This window comes from Euprymna scolopes, chromosome 4, assembly GCF_053919585.1.
Source record: "Euprymna scolopes isolate OS-2025 chromosome 4, ASM5391958v1, whole genome shotgun sequence".
In the NCBI taxonomy this organism is placed as follows: Eukaryota; Metazoa; Mollusca; class Cephalopoda; order Sepiida; family Sepiolidae; genus Euprymna; species Euprymna scolopes.
The window spans coordinates 84865659-84880823 of record NC_136485.1 but is presented as its reverse complement, the minus strand read 5'-3'; the positions used below and the strand labels follow the sequence as shown (position 1 = coordinate 84880823).

The 15165-nt window shown below is 32.2% G+C and overlaps 1 protein-coding gene across 1 annotated transcript in view; it reads left to right on the top strand.

Annotated features, from left to right (window-relative positions):
• The window catches only part of LOC145268573 (metabotropic glutamate receptor 3-like), a 1374385-nt gene that overhangs the window by 372566 nt on the left and 986654 nt on the right, over positions 1-15165 (top strand). The gene's annotated exons all lie outside the window — the stretch shown is intronic.

The window sequence follows — 15165 nt, the reverse complement described above, 5'->3', positions numbered from 1 at the left end:
ACTGGTTGACATTAGCCACAATAAGTAACAACTAAGCATTGTAACACATGAATAAATATACAAACACAAAATTTCTAGCGTCACTAAATATTTTATATTTAATGTAAAGCATGCAATAAGACGTGTGATATGTTGTCCTAGCCAGCTGTCAAATAGAGATGGTTTAAAAAGTTTCAAAAATAAAGGCAATACGATTGACACTGGCATAAGCAACAGTCTTTGTCACTTGACATGGTAAGAAATATAACGTATAATTTTATTTACAATTTCATATCACCTTGTCAAAAAGTTGTTTGTTTTGACGCTTGATTACAATAAAACGATGCATATTAGATGGCCCCAATACGAGGAAAATAATATTTCGTTGCACATGGTTTAAAATTTATGTCTCTACAAATTTGACTTTCGTACACGGTTTAGAGAGTTATATCTCCCACATTTATATATATATATATATATATATATATATATATATATATATATATATATATATATCACACTTTAGATTTTCCTTTTTTCATTTAAATTATTTGCCTTACCTTCTACAACGTATATATATATATATATATATATATATATATATATACATACATACACACATATATATATATATGTATATATATATGTATGTATATATATTAGAGAGATATATAATGCAATTCTTTATGTCATGCATAAGAATGTATGAATTCCACTTGCCTTTTCATGAAAATACAGATGAATACACCAATTAATAATATAAAAGTTTAGATAAATTTTATCTGTAATAATATTGAATCGGCCCTTGTTTTTTTTCTTTCTACATGAGTCGATCAATCCCTATCATTACTATAGCCTTTAAAACATTGATAAAATCATCTTGTTTACATCTGATCTCCAATCTTTTCGCCGGAACAGCTAAATTCGAAAATTCGGATGCTCTCGTTTATGTCTTGTTCAATTAATCGGACAATATAATCATTAGCGGTTATGTTGATCGTTATGTAGGTTTCATTAAGTCTATAAGAGCTGGATGGTTTTAAGGTCAATGCCAATTAATAGACAAACAATAACACGATTCCACAGAAATGTATAATACTATTATTAGATATTTCTGTGGAATGGTGTTCCTACCTAGACTAACGAATTTAAGTATCATCCAAAATCGTATTATACACATAAATCTGAACATATCTTTGAATTTCGTTGATTTAAACCAAAAATTAATTAACACAAAATAGTATTATTTTACTAAAAAGTTACATCCATTTCATGCTATTTATTCGAGGGGAAATATATAAGAAAGAGATATAGTAATGATTTATAATCAAGATATACGGACGCAGGACTAGCAGCTGTTATAAACAACACGTGTACCGTACCCGGGCAGCATTTTGAAGGATGGGAAATTGTCAAGACATTTTTTTAGAGTTATTTGCTTTACAGCATCCACATGGACCTATTAGCAGCGGCACCGAGTCATCGCATAAGTGAAGCGTTCGAGCATAGTCCTGTGAATGAACGTGCTGAAAGGAGCTGGTGTTAAAAAATTCAAATCGAAAAATTTGTCCTCCCGTGATTGTCTCATCAGTGAACGATGGCAGATCTGTAATAGTGCTGAAGACAATCATTAATCAAATACTATCAAACATGTTGTGACCTTGCAATGTTGTGTAATTTGTTCTCATTCTTATCTAAGCGTGTGTTATCTAATTGCTTATCAAACAGACTATTGTCATCAGATATCTTAACGTCTATTTACTTAACACTCGTCTAGATGTCATGTTTGCCTTTTTCTGTGAAACATATAATACGTATACACATAATGAAGTACCTGTCTGCTGTTGGCCGCTTCTGTCTTTTGGCCATGTCTGGGGGATTCGCCAACGTCTTGGAGAGCTGCTATACCAAGCGCGTTTGCAAGGCACACAAAACGATGTAAGTTTTTATCTATAAGTTTATTTCATTTCCAGGCATCTGCTCTTCCACATCGTGGAGTGAAATCGACGATCTCGGACTTGTGGCGGTCCTCTTCATCCGTTTGGAGACCGTCGCTCTTTTATGGGGAGACACCTATTTAACCCATCTGACGGACTCGGCTTCTCAGAACTAACTCAACTAAACTTACTTAAACCGAAACACCTTACACGTCACGTCCGGTCCGCGCTCCGACTGTTGTTTACTCCGCGAGATATATATAATATATATAATTAGATAGATAGATAGATAACTGAAAATTAAATTCATCTACCTAGTGTTGCCCGGCTATTATCTAACAGCAAGATAGTTTAAAGCTTCCGATGAAACGGTTAGAATTCACCTGCATTTCCCAGGAAAACCGTACAAAGTAAGCAAGTTAATTCTACAAACAATGTCGGTGTCCGGAAAGACAACGAGTGGAAGCCTACGTTTCCGTGCTTTCAATCGAGTGCTAAGCAGAATAGGTATGTGGATTTTCTACGAAACTCTCCAGCGTTCAACATATGGTTTGTCTCCTTAGGATGCTGTCATTAAAACCGCAAGATTGTCTATTGCAACTGTGCAAGATGACACTTTCTATTTGGAGACATGTCTTCAAATGTTTTATTATGGAATGCGACGAACAACCCGAACGGTATTCGTCGAAATAGACTGGTGTATACTATGCATTATGCTAGAAAAAGTAAGTACGAATGAATCACAAAGATGTGTATTTCCTCCATCACAACGCCAACACATGTGGCAGAAATGGTCAACGATAACATACAGCTACTTTGGTAGGAAACTTTGTGTCATCATCCTAGTTAACGTTACCTTAGTTATCCGATTACCCCATCTACTCAATGCGCCACAATTCCGTGAGCAAAACTGTATAAAATTAACACTCAATTTATACACTGAAATTTTAATAAATCAAATATGAAAAGTAACTACTTCATTTACTCACATAAATTAATATACGAAAGTATAAATTTATGCGTAAACTTTAAGTATTTACTTCAACACTGCTCAACACGTAGATAGAGGTAGTTAGTAAGTTATAAACTATATATGGCGATTAAGCTACACTAAATATTCCGCGTTTCATCCACTCTAAGATTCTTCAGGCTTATGCGAGAATTTTTTGGTTGTCTCGGGGTTTTATATACGTAGCTTCTATTGAGATTTTTGTTAGCTAATCAGCTTTCTAGTAACAGCCACTTACATGCCAAAGGCCCATTTCACCTCCGGTTGACCCGTTCCTTTGTATTTGCTATTTAGTGTAGACATATTGTGTCTTGACCTGTTTTAAACCTAGGTTAAGTTTTTTTTATGTTAGTTTATATATATATATATACATATATATGTATGTGATAGTTTATGTACATGCATATTTATATATATATACATATATATATGTATGTGATAGTTTATGTACATGCATATTTATATATATATATATATATATAAACTAACATTAAAAAAAACTTAAACCTAGATTTAAAACAAATCAATACACTAGATATCTACGCTAAATAGCAAACACAAAGGAACTGGTCGACCAGATGTTAAATGGGCCTTTGTCCTGTAAATGCCTGCTCATTGGCTGATTAGAAAGTGCGGCGGATAATAGAAAGCTGATTGGCTAGCAAAAAAAACTCAACAGAAGGTGGGTATACAATCACAAAATTCTCGCATAAGCCTGAAGAATCCTAGAGTGGATGAAACTCCACAAAATTATCGCATAAGCATAAGAGTGGTTGAAACGCGAAATATTCAGTGTAGCTTAATTGCCATATATATTTTATAATTTAATATATATATATATATATATATATATATATATATATATAATTTCCATTGTCTAAGTATTATTCATTTACTATTGTATAGAGAAAATAAAATATATATTCTGATATTTCTGAAGCAATGTTTCATTGGAAATAAAATAAAATGTTTATATATATAAATATATATATATATATATATATATATACATATATATATATATGATTGCAACGCGTCTTTTCAGATACCTGCCACTCCCTCAGTCACTGAAAGTCCATGTGCCCGAAGAGGATTTTTTAGTCTTGCACACCCTCAAGCAAACATGTCACTGAAGATGGTCATTGGTACACACACACACACACAGACACACAGACACACAGACACACACACACACACATATATATATATATATACATAAACGCATACACACATATACATATATATCCACATACACACATATACACATGCATATATATGAGTCAATATCCTATCATAATTTTTCTAGTTTCAATAATGTTTATGTGATAATATATTAATTTAAAATATCTTCATTATGTAACAACATTTTCAATAAATATTTTCTAAAAAAAGTTAAATACTTCTTTATATTATGCTTGCAAAAATATTTAATTTTCCAAAGAACTTCTCCAAAGAGTTTGCCATACTGAACTTTATAGATTAGGTCAAATATATATATATATATATATATATATATATATATATATATATATTTGTTTTCTGTATTTTGGGGAAAGAGTTCCAACAAAGTGCTCGGTTACAAGGTAAATCTTTTTCGATATAAGAGCTAAGTATTTGTTTATTAATTATAAGGAGTTCAGAAAAAACATTGGTACTGTCGGTGTCAATCCCAACACAACGGGAAACCGTTAATGGTAATACGTAAATAATGTTCAGTTCTCGTCAGCTGAACATTATTTACATGTTACCATTAACAGTTTCCCGTTGTGTTGGGCTTAAAACGGACGATACCAATGCTTTTCTGAACTTCTGTATAATTAATAAACATATATATATATATATATATATATATATATATATATTGATTAGAAACACTATTATAATCAAGAAGCGAGATTGAATCCCTCCTAAGTATGAGCCAAAGCCTATTTGGATGTTACATTTCTATATTTTATAAATTACTCTTAACCTTATGACGTGAAATATTTATGACTCATGAACTATTCATGTTATCCCTTTTAAATGCCTTATGAATAAGTACAACCGATATTATTATTCTATCTTAGCGACAGTCATTTAAATCTGTGGTTATCTGTTTGTGTATGTAAATGCATAAAAGCGTAATATATGTTCTTTTAGTAGTCTATACTTAGAAAGCTTTCTACTGTAACCGTTTCTTCATCTTTATTTAATTTCTAAAAATAAGGGATTATAAATAAATATGACGAACCTACTTCTTTATTTTGTCCTTGTCCTGGAAGATTATAGCACATAGCCATGGAGATATCAGAGTCGTATGTCGGAAATTCTGAATAACATTGAGTGAGGTATATATTATGTAATGTATCTGAAATCGTCTATCGTCTAGTTGTATAAAACGCTATTCTAATGAATAGATATACGTTTGTATATACGTGTTACAAACATCATTATGACACGTTTGTATACGTGTGTTCCTCTTTCTAGTTTTTCTATTGTTTAATTGATGCATGTATAACACTTACAGCAGTGTTGATATATACATGCATCCATAAATGAATAGATACAGTTTAACAACGAACATGTAACAATTACAACGGAAAAGAGCAAATAAAAGTTTTCTTCGGTTGTAAGATCGTGCAAATCGGAAAACATACTTTGTCCGTCTTTTATCTTGTTTGATTGATCCACAGAAAAGCTGCAAAGATAATAATATAAAATAAAACAGAATTATAATCGAAAGGATGAATAAACAAATATCGAGTTGCCTTTTCAGCAACTTTATTTACCGATGTTTCCACATTGGAACGCTGGTCCTAGACGAACGCCTTCTTATCTCCTCTACTATGAGCCATCACCATATTTCGACAGTCTCTCTATCTCTTCTCTCTAAACTCTTACTGCAGCTGCACGTTCTCACTTCCGATTCTTGACTAAAAATTATACGTGTTTTTGAAGGCTTACCTAAAGTCCATGTCACTTTAAGTTACGTCTACATAGGACTTAGCCCTTTCTTATTATGTAAATTTATGATGACAACGCCACAATCCTATTATACTCTTTTTGATGAAAATAAAATATACTTATCAAATCATGTATTAATTGTTTTATACATAATCTACTCTGTAATACTTACTATTTTTATTCGTCGGATGAAGTAGAAATATCTGTACAATGAAAATACGAGGGCTTCTCTAAAAGTAAAGCTTACTATTTTTACTGTTATATGGGGTGCGTTTTTGCACGAAATAGGAACTTTTCCGAACTGTATAAATAAATGTCGTTGTGGTATGTGTACTTTGTAGTACGCAATATTTTCGTTAGTAATACGACTGTTGATCTCTGTATATTCTCTTTCGTTCGTAATACAAAGAGCGTGCTCGTGTGTTTCATAGTGACTAGTCAAGCCCACAACAAATTGCATTGATCAGAGCAGATTGCAAACTCCATTGTAATGACGACCGAAATTATACATTCCTGACATGTAAGTTTCCTCTTTTCGATGCAAATACTGACATCATATAATTTCAAAGAAATCAACTTGTGCTATTGACTTGCATTAGAAGCAGATATATCATATACACAACCTGGCTAAAAACCGTTGCTGAGAATTCACATAGACATTCTGGGTCACTTCGCCTGGAGCGTGCTTTGTCATACAATGCTAGTTCTGAAAGTAAAATCTTCTTTTTTTTTAACTCAACAGTTTACGAGCGACTTTGTGCTTTGGGATTTTTAGACAGACAATCAGCAAGTTATATTTGCTTTTAATGCATGCTTGCTTTTTTTTAAAAATTTCTATGTAAGGGTTGCATTCTTTAAATTTCTATGCTAACAGTATCTACATCGAAAAGAGTAAACTTATATGCCAGGAATACATAATTTCGGTCATCATTACGATGCAATTTGCAAACTTTTCTGATCAATTTATGTGGAGAAAACAGTAAGAAACATTAGTTTTGAAACGTCACTCGCATGATGACGTAATTGGTTTATCTTCCCGGCGAATCATATTTATGTATGAATGACGATGCGATAAAACAGTCAAGTAAAATCTACCGATGATATGTAAAAATAATGCCCAATTTTTAGTGGTTATCTTTAATCACGTTTTCCGAATCACACTGAAGAAATCATTAGGAGAGCAATAAACAGTTGCAAGTTATGTCAGTTTCATAATTCTGCTTGAAGTATGTGTCCGTCCAAAGAAACTGAAGTGCTGCGATACAAAGACCTTTCTGTGAGTTACTAGTTTTATCCTCCATAACATCAAAGAAAATAAAACAGAAACGTTTCGAAATCGGATTAACACGGAATAAAGATGGCAGATTTTGCACAAATAAACGGGTTAATATATTATTAGACAGATGACTCCGTAAAGACTCAAGAGACAATGGACACCCCGGTAAAGGCAGCTATGCATGAGATTGTGAGGCAGTAGTTGTGCAATCCTAACTACGCCTCTCTTGAATCGGCTGTGCTTCGGCTCAGTAGTAAGAGGAGGCCCAATAATGACTGAAAACAACGCCGAGATAGAGAGAGTATATACAGCACCTGGAATTCACAAATGTTCACTCATTTTAGTATCGACCAAGCTCCAAATCGCTTAACATAAGGAATTCGTGTGTCAATGTGATTTTGCCATATTTTATTAGATAATACTCTATTAATAATAAACGATAATAAATTGTACTTAGATTCAAACTTTACTGCCACTTTTCAAGCAAATATTCATGATAATAAGTGACACAAAAACCCATCAATTCGATCTATTTTGTCGGTACATTTGGCTCGTGATATTCGCGATCAAACAAGACTTATTCGAACTTAGTTTACCCAGGAATAAGAGCCATAAATCGTGACATATTTTAAAAATATTTTTTAAATAAATTTTATGAGAAAAATTGCGTAAATATTTAATCTTTATTATATCCCCCCCCCCATAACAGCATCGCTAGAAATGCGGCTGGAACGCTAATGGTTTTGGTTTCGATTCTAGCTGAGGACACTAATCATTTTCTTAAAACAGTTGTTAATATTTAGACTTCATTATATTTCTCCCAATAAAAGCATCGCTTAAAATAGAGATAGGTCTAACAAAACATTATAGTCTGTAATAAGTGGTTCATCTATCAAAGATAATGCTGCTCTCCTTGGAAACTGAACGTTTGATTCGGTCCAAAATTCTTTCTTTTCATTTAAAATGTGATATGAAAATCTGATACTTCTTTAATACAGGGTGGTGACCGCGTTTTTAGTTTTTAGTTTGGAGAATATTATTATAAAGACACATTTATTTGATGATCAATGTGTAACACTTTTATTATTTCATCCCCTTTTCTATTAGCACTGGTTCAATAACCATTAATTGAGATCTTCAATTTCATAAATTACCATGTGGTTACATGGTAAATTTAATTAATGACCTGCGGAATAAGGTTTTCATAGATATTGCTCAGAATTTCCACAATGTTGGATGGCTTCGTGAAAGAGTCATCTCGACCCTTAGAAACGCAGTTGTTGATGTTATCAATTATAATCTTTTGCACATTTATTAATAAATTGATCCTGTTATTAGTGAATATACCGGAGTAGGATTTCCTATAAAATTCACTACAACCACTTAATATTGAAGGAAGAGGTTCCAGTTATTTTATAAGAAAATTTTACACGTATAAATTCACCTGCAATCTCTTTTTTTTAAAGATGAAATTGCCCGATCGTCGAAGACAAGACTCAAGAAATCACTTAGGCATATTTGTATATATATATATATATATATATATAACGAGCCATCTCTAGCACGTGTTGACGAGTTCGAATCTGTCGACTGGTATTAATCGTGATACCCCCCCCACATATATATATATATATATATATATATATATATATGTGTGTGTGTGTGTGTGTGTGTGTGTGTGTGTGTGAATATATATATATGTGTGTATCACGATTAATAGCAGTCGACAGATTCGAACTCGTCAACACGTGCTAGAGATGGTTCGTTAAGCAAAGATCTTATCCAATATATATATATATATATATTTATATATATGTATGTATATGTATGTATATGTATATATATATGTATATGTATATATATGTATATGTATATATATGTATGTATATGTATATATATGTATGTATATGTATGTATATATATGTATGTATATGTATGTATATTTATGTATGTATATGTATGTATATATGTATGTATATATATGTGCATATATATGTGCATATATGTATGTATATATGTATGTATATATATATATGTATATATATATATATATATATATATATATATATATATATAATTTATATCTATATTAACCTGCCATCCAGTTTCTTAAACTATGGAATCGCCCGATCCTCGAAGACCATATACAAGTAAGCAAGAAACAAGAAAAATCAAGAATCTCATAATTATATATATTTTCATTACAGATTTATATTTTAGTTTTTCTTAGTATAAATTAAAGCCATATTCACAAACACAAGTAAGAACCTTAGCATAACTCTTAAACCATTCCATATTTTCGAAAAGGCGATTCCTGATCCTCTGATTCATATGAATATATTGCTATTTATGTAGAAATTAAATTATTAATCTTCGTGTGTAATTGTAAAAAAACACTTTTTTGAATTCCCTTTTTGAATAACATAATAATTACTATCTCAGTAAATAGAAAACTTACTACGCTCTTATCCAATTAGCATCAATTTAAAAATAATAAAAAAAACGCTTATATATTTGATTTGAATGCATTGGAAATATAAAGGTGTTTAAATTATCAATGTGTGCAGTTTTATCGTGTACTTACAAACACTAAGCAACTGTTAAATATTCACGTTAAGCCGCCAAGTATAGTTCGGTAATCATATAAAATAAAACAAATAGTCATAGACAGCCGTACATTCTACCGTGTTTCTACGACCCCTCTTTTTGCTGTTAATTCACACTCGTCCTGTTGATACTGGAATTATGGTCCCTGGGCAATTTGATGTGCAGAAGAGTCAACACATAAAAGTAGGCATAAATTTTGCCACAGTTTTACATGTAATTTTGTTTCAGTTTTTAAACCCAAAATTGATCGCGGCCGCAATGCAAAATTCTTTCACTCACATGCATAATCTCTCTGACTATTGTGTAGATAATATGTTTGAATTTTCGTCTCTCGCCACCACTGACTCTGACTGTTTACTCATTCGATTCTCGTAACTATATAATAAATGTATTTTGTTACTAAAACAGATCTCCTTTCGCAACTAGAAACTGCTTCATCCTCTGACATTTGATGTCAATATTTTTAATATTGTATTCGTTTAATTAGGTTCGATTTATATTGTTTATCATTAATATGTACATCATCTGTAAATTATTCAATTTGTATCTGCATGACTTCCCCACTGTAAGCTATGTAAACTACATATTTATCTTGCTAACTTACTCGCTAGCTATTAAAACACTGCAATATGTTACAAATTTACTGGTGGATTTGTAAAACCAACTTATTCATAAAAGGATTGGGCTATCTGTTTTAAAATCTAAGAGTGTATAACTGTACCCCTCAAAATACTATACTATGGTCTAATAATGTTAGCCTCTTCTGGCATATGTTCTATAATCATGGACGTATTTTTACTTTGAGACGCCTTCCAATATACTCTTGAATTGCTTTATAACATGTTTAACTAATGGCTGGATTTGTCTCACATTAGTACAATACATGCTGAAATACCCGATTTTCCAATGTTGTATTTTATATATTTTAATATCTTGTCCTCATACATAATTATCTTATTGATTAAACGAAACATTAATACATAATGGCTTCTTTTGCAACATCCCCCATCAAGTAGGAACAGTAAGTGTGTATTATTTTATAGGTGATCTCGCCATTAGACCAAATCCTTCTTTTCTAGTGTAATCTGTTTCTCTTAGTCCTACTTCTTCCAAAATATAATGTAAACACTGCAATTATTATTTTATATAACAATGCATATCCAAAAAAAAATGGAAAATATCATTTTGCTTCAACTATTTAATTAAAATAAAAATATTAAAATATTTGAATTAAGTAAAGATGTAACGAAAACGTTCGAATTTTGGTTTGAAATTAACATTTACTTATCAAGTCGATAAATAAATAAAAAGAAAGAATAAGTGTACGTTAAAATGCTTTAATTTCTCCCAAGCTGCTTATCTTAGCAGGTCATTAATTAATATTTTTGTTTCCTTATTAATAAAATATTTCACTATTCTATTTCATTATGACGAATATAAATGACATAGGTTATTAACATTTTTTAAACATTTGTACAACGTTATTGTCTTGAATTTAAAATTATATAAATAACTGAATAATTGTCAATTAATCTAAACCATAATAGCTAATTGATTTATATATTAGTCAATATACATTACAATTTATAAATATTTTTTTCAGTTGAGATTAAGAACAAAAATAAACATAAACGTATATAGAAAATTTGTTTGGAGCAAAAGTAAAAAAAAAAAACCCACATGGTAAATCTGTATGTGCGATGCTATCAATATTTATGCTAATCTATGTATATATGAATAAAACTGTAGATATATGTGGGTGTAAATAGTTAACGTGTAAACTGTTAAACTACTAGTAACATAACCCTAAAATATACAGAAAATAATAATTATACCCTCAGGATTGTTTATAACTAGTAAATCTTTGTTTGGCTCGATGAATAATGCGTGCAGACATATATCAGCAAGCTGAAATACGAAATGTTGATGTCAACCTGCCAACATGTTTTTAATTCTTTTTGCGCATGCTCACACAAAATTCATTTTTCAAGCGTGTAAATATTTTGACTGACAAAATTCAAAATAGCTAAAATAGCAGAAAAGAGACGTTGTTATCCTGTCTCCGATTTACCGTTACTTTCATAGCAAGTGCCCATCTGAGCTCTAATCTATCGTCCCCTTGGGATGACTTTCACGAAAACCACTCGTCTAGCTTAAACCACTGACAATAATTTCCCCCACTCTTTTTCTGTACTTAAACCTAAACGTAGATTCAATGAACGCCACTTCTTTTGTAGAACTGTACGCCTGTGAAACTCTGTTCTGTTTCCTGCAGAGCGTACTTTTTAATTTATGGATTAAATAAATAAATATGTTTCGTACAAAATTGAATGCATCAGGTATGGATAAAGTTAAACAACTTAGAAAAATGCGTGATAAATTTAAAAATGGATTTACGAGTCTATTTATGTCGAACTTGGTTGTCATACAAAAACTAAGGCCAACTTCAAACTGAAAGACGCAGTAAGACAAGCGTTCAAATAAAAAATGAAGGTTCCACATCTATCACTAGAAATGATAGACAATGAATTACAGAAGATTTAATCACCAGATTAAATCATTAATTAGATATTACACTTATTTAGGTAGAATATACTAGAATCTTGAAAATTTGATGAAACAATGGAAAGGTTGTCAACCGCATATAATCTACCAATGAAAACACATCCATAGATCAAAACAAACATTTTCTAGACACATAATCATATTGCTTACATAGGATGATTGAAGGGGGAATATAACCTAATAATCCTGGCTAACTTTTCGAAATGGTCTTTAATTTAAATATGCAAACACTCAACATCTGCAAAAACTGTTATGGCGCCAGACAAAGTATTTATTCGTTTAGGAATACTAAGTACAATTGTAAGCGACAATGTTATCATGTTCACAGGACATATATTTAAGTATTATTGAGCCGTTTGCATTTTAACACGTCACGAGACTAACGTATAATCTTAGGTTTAACGGAACGGTCGAAAGCTTTGTCGATACTTTCAAAAGAGCATTGTAAAAGAATGACAATATCAACCCGAAAAAGAAAGAATAACCAGCTTTCAAAACAAGAGTAAATTAACATACTAACGCAACGTTATCACCGGTTAAAATAATGTTTGACAGTTAAGCGTTCGACACGATTTTAATAATTAATAAATTAAAGAGAATACTTAAGATAATGCAACGTATAAAACATATAAGAACTGCGAAACAACTTCTAGAAACCATCGTCCCGGAATCCATTTTTCAGACGACAGTATAGTCTAAAAATAATTGAGAGAACGATTCAAATGATAATGAAAATAATATTATTTTTGAAATAATATATAACTCAATAGAAACTCCGGTACATGAAAACAATAATAACTTACTAATGAAAGTGTAATATGACATTTTCGAGATTACCCCCCTCCATCAATAATGAAGTGCCGATGAATTTAGCATTAACTTGAATAATTGTAGGTTTCTCATGAACCAAAAATACACATATGCCACCACAGAATACCGATCATACTGATAATAGTATAAATCACCCTAAATTCCTGACTCGAAACTTAAGACATGGTGATATAAGAAGGCTGACCGGAAACAGAGCAGAGATGCTCGTGGGAGTAATATTATGTATCTTCCCGTGGAAAAGTATACCAATGAGACTACTGAATGTTTTAAAGAAACAATTGAAACACGCGTTCCGACACGGAAGTTCTTCATCAAACCACACTTTCCACAATGATCCACCTCTGATTGTGCACCTGCTATTGCTCAAAGACACCATGTTTCCTCAGACTTATCCAGCTTAAGTCCAATAAAATAAAAATAAAAAAGTTTATAGAAACTAGAAATAATTGTAATAGTGATATAACTGCATCCAAGAGAAGGCATTCCGAAGTCACCAGAAAATGCATTCGATTGCAGAATATAGGAACTCGTGATTTCTGAAAAATTATAACAGTGTAGTAAATAATTGCTAATCAACAATGCTCCCATTACTAAGAACCTTGAGATTGTTTGCACAGCAACTGAAAAGGAAATTTTGCTTGTCTGATGTTTAGCGCTAACTCCAATTTGGACCCAGCTGGCAACTTTCTTCCAAATTCCCCTTTGCAGACAGTAGCCACACTTGATAATCTGAAAATACCTCCTACTTTTTTCGGGATGCTATAAAAATTAAAGCACCTCCAAGGCTTGTGGGTCCGTCGTATCATTGCTGTTTTCTTACAGCATTGTTGCTTCGGTTCCTTCGAAGTTCTTCAATAAATGCTTTAAAGAACTGTACTTTACTAACTGCTGGAAAATTGCTTCTTTTGTCCCAGTTTAAAAGGATTTTGAAGAAGGAACTGCCCCACTCAATTATCGCCCCATTAGACTATGCCCTATTTTCGCCAAAATCTAGAGTTGGAATAAAACGAAACTGGTTGATAACGTTCAATGGTGCCAAAACTAAACTTATTTATTTGAATAATTACAAGAACCATTCTCAATCATTTATTACCATGGTTACTGATACACTGCCTGAAAGTACGTCACCCAAGTTCCTAGTGTTAAAATTCGCAGACAACATTAATTGGGGGAAAATCCATTGAGGTAATTGTCAAGTAATTGCTTCGAGGAAGATGGGCTTGCTCTATCGTGCCAAAAAATACAACTCACGCCTATATCTCTATAAGGACACTGCCGTCCATGCATGGACTATTGTTGCCACATCTGGGCTAGTGTATCTGCCACAAGTTTCTCACTCCTAGACAGCGTTTGAAAAATAGTCACCAACCTAATAGGTCCAGGGCTATTAAATAAACTCCAACCTCTATTCTATCGCCAAAACACGACATCCTTGTGCCTGTTTTATACGCATTTCAATAGCTAGTCTTCTGACGAACTGAAAGCACTGAATCTTCCTTGTGGGTAGTACCATCGACAAAACCGAAAGACAGCAAAATCCAACACATACACTGTATAGAGATACTTGGATTCCGTAAAGCTTTCTACTCAAATAGCTTTTTTCCCTCAAACTGCTGTACTTTTGATATCCTCGTGGGCTCCAGCTGTCCTGAGTGAAGTAACATGCAGAAATTAAAGTGTATAGTAAACAGACAGCTTGCTACCAATCCCTGCAAATCTAATCATAAATAGTATCTCCTCAAGACTAAGTGGTTCGGCGCCTTCTTAAAGGTGAAAAGCAGTAAGAGTAAGTGGATTCTAAATTTTTGAGAGGGAGATAATTTCATAAATAGAACTTCTTCCCTTGGAATTTTCTCCCTTGCATTTTGTTACAAAAACTATACGCGTAGGATATCTGTCCTCTCTTTCGAAAAACACGTTTTTCAGTAATAGTGACAATTAGCATAGATATTCCGTTTTTCTCGTGTGTGTATTTTGATGATGATCGATAATCGATAGCTTCGTTCAGTCTCAGGAGA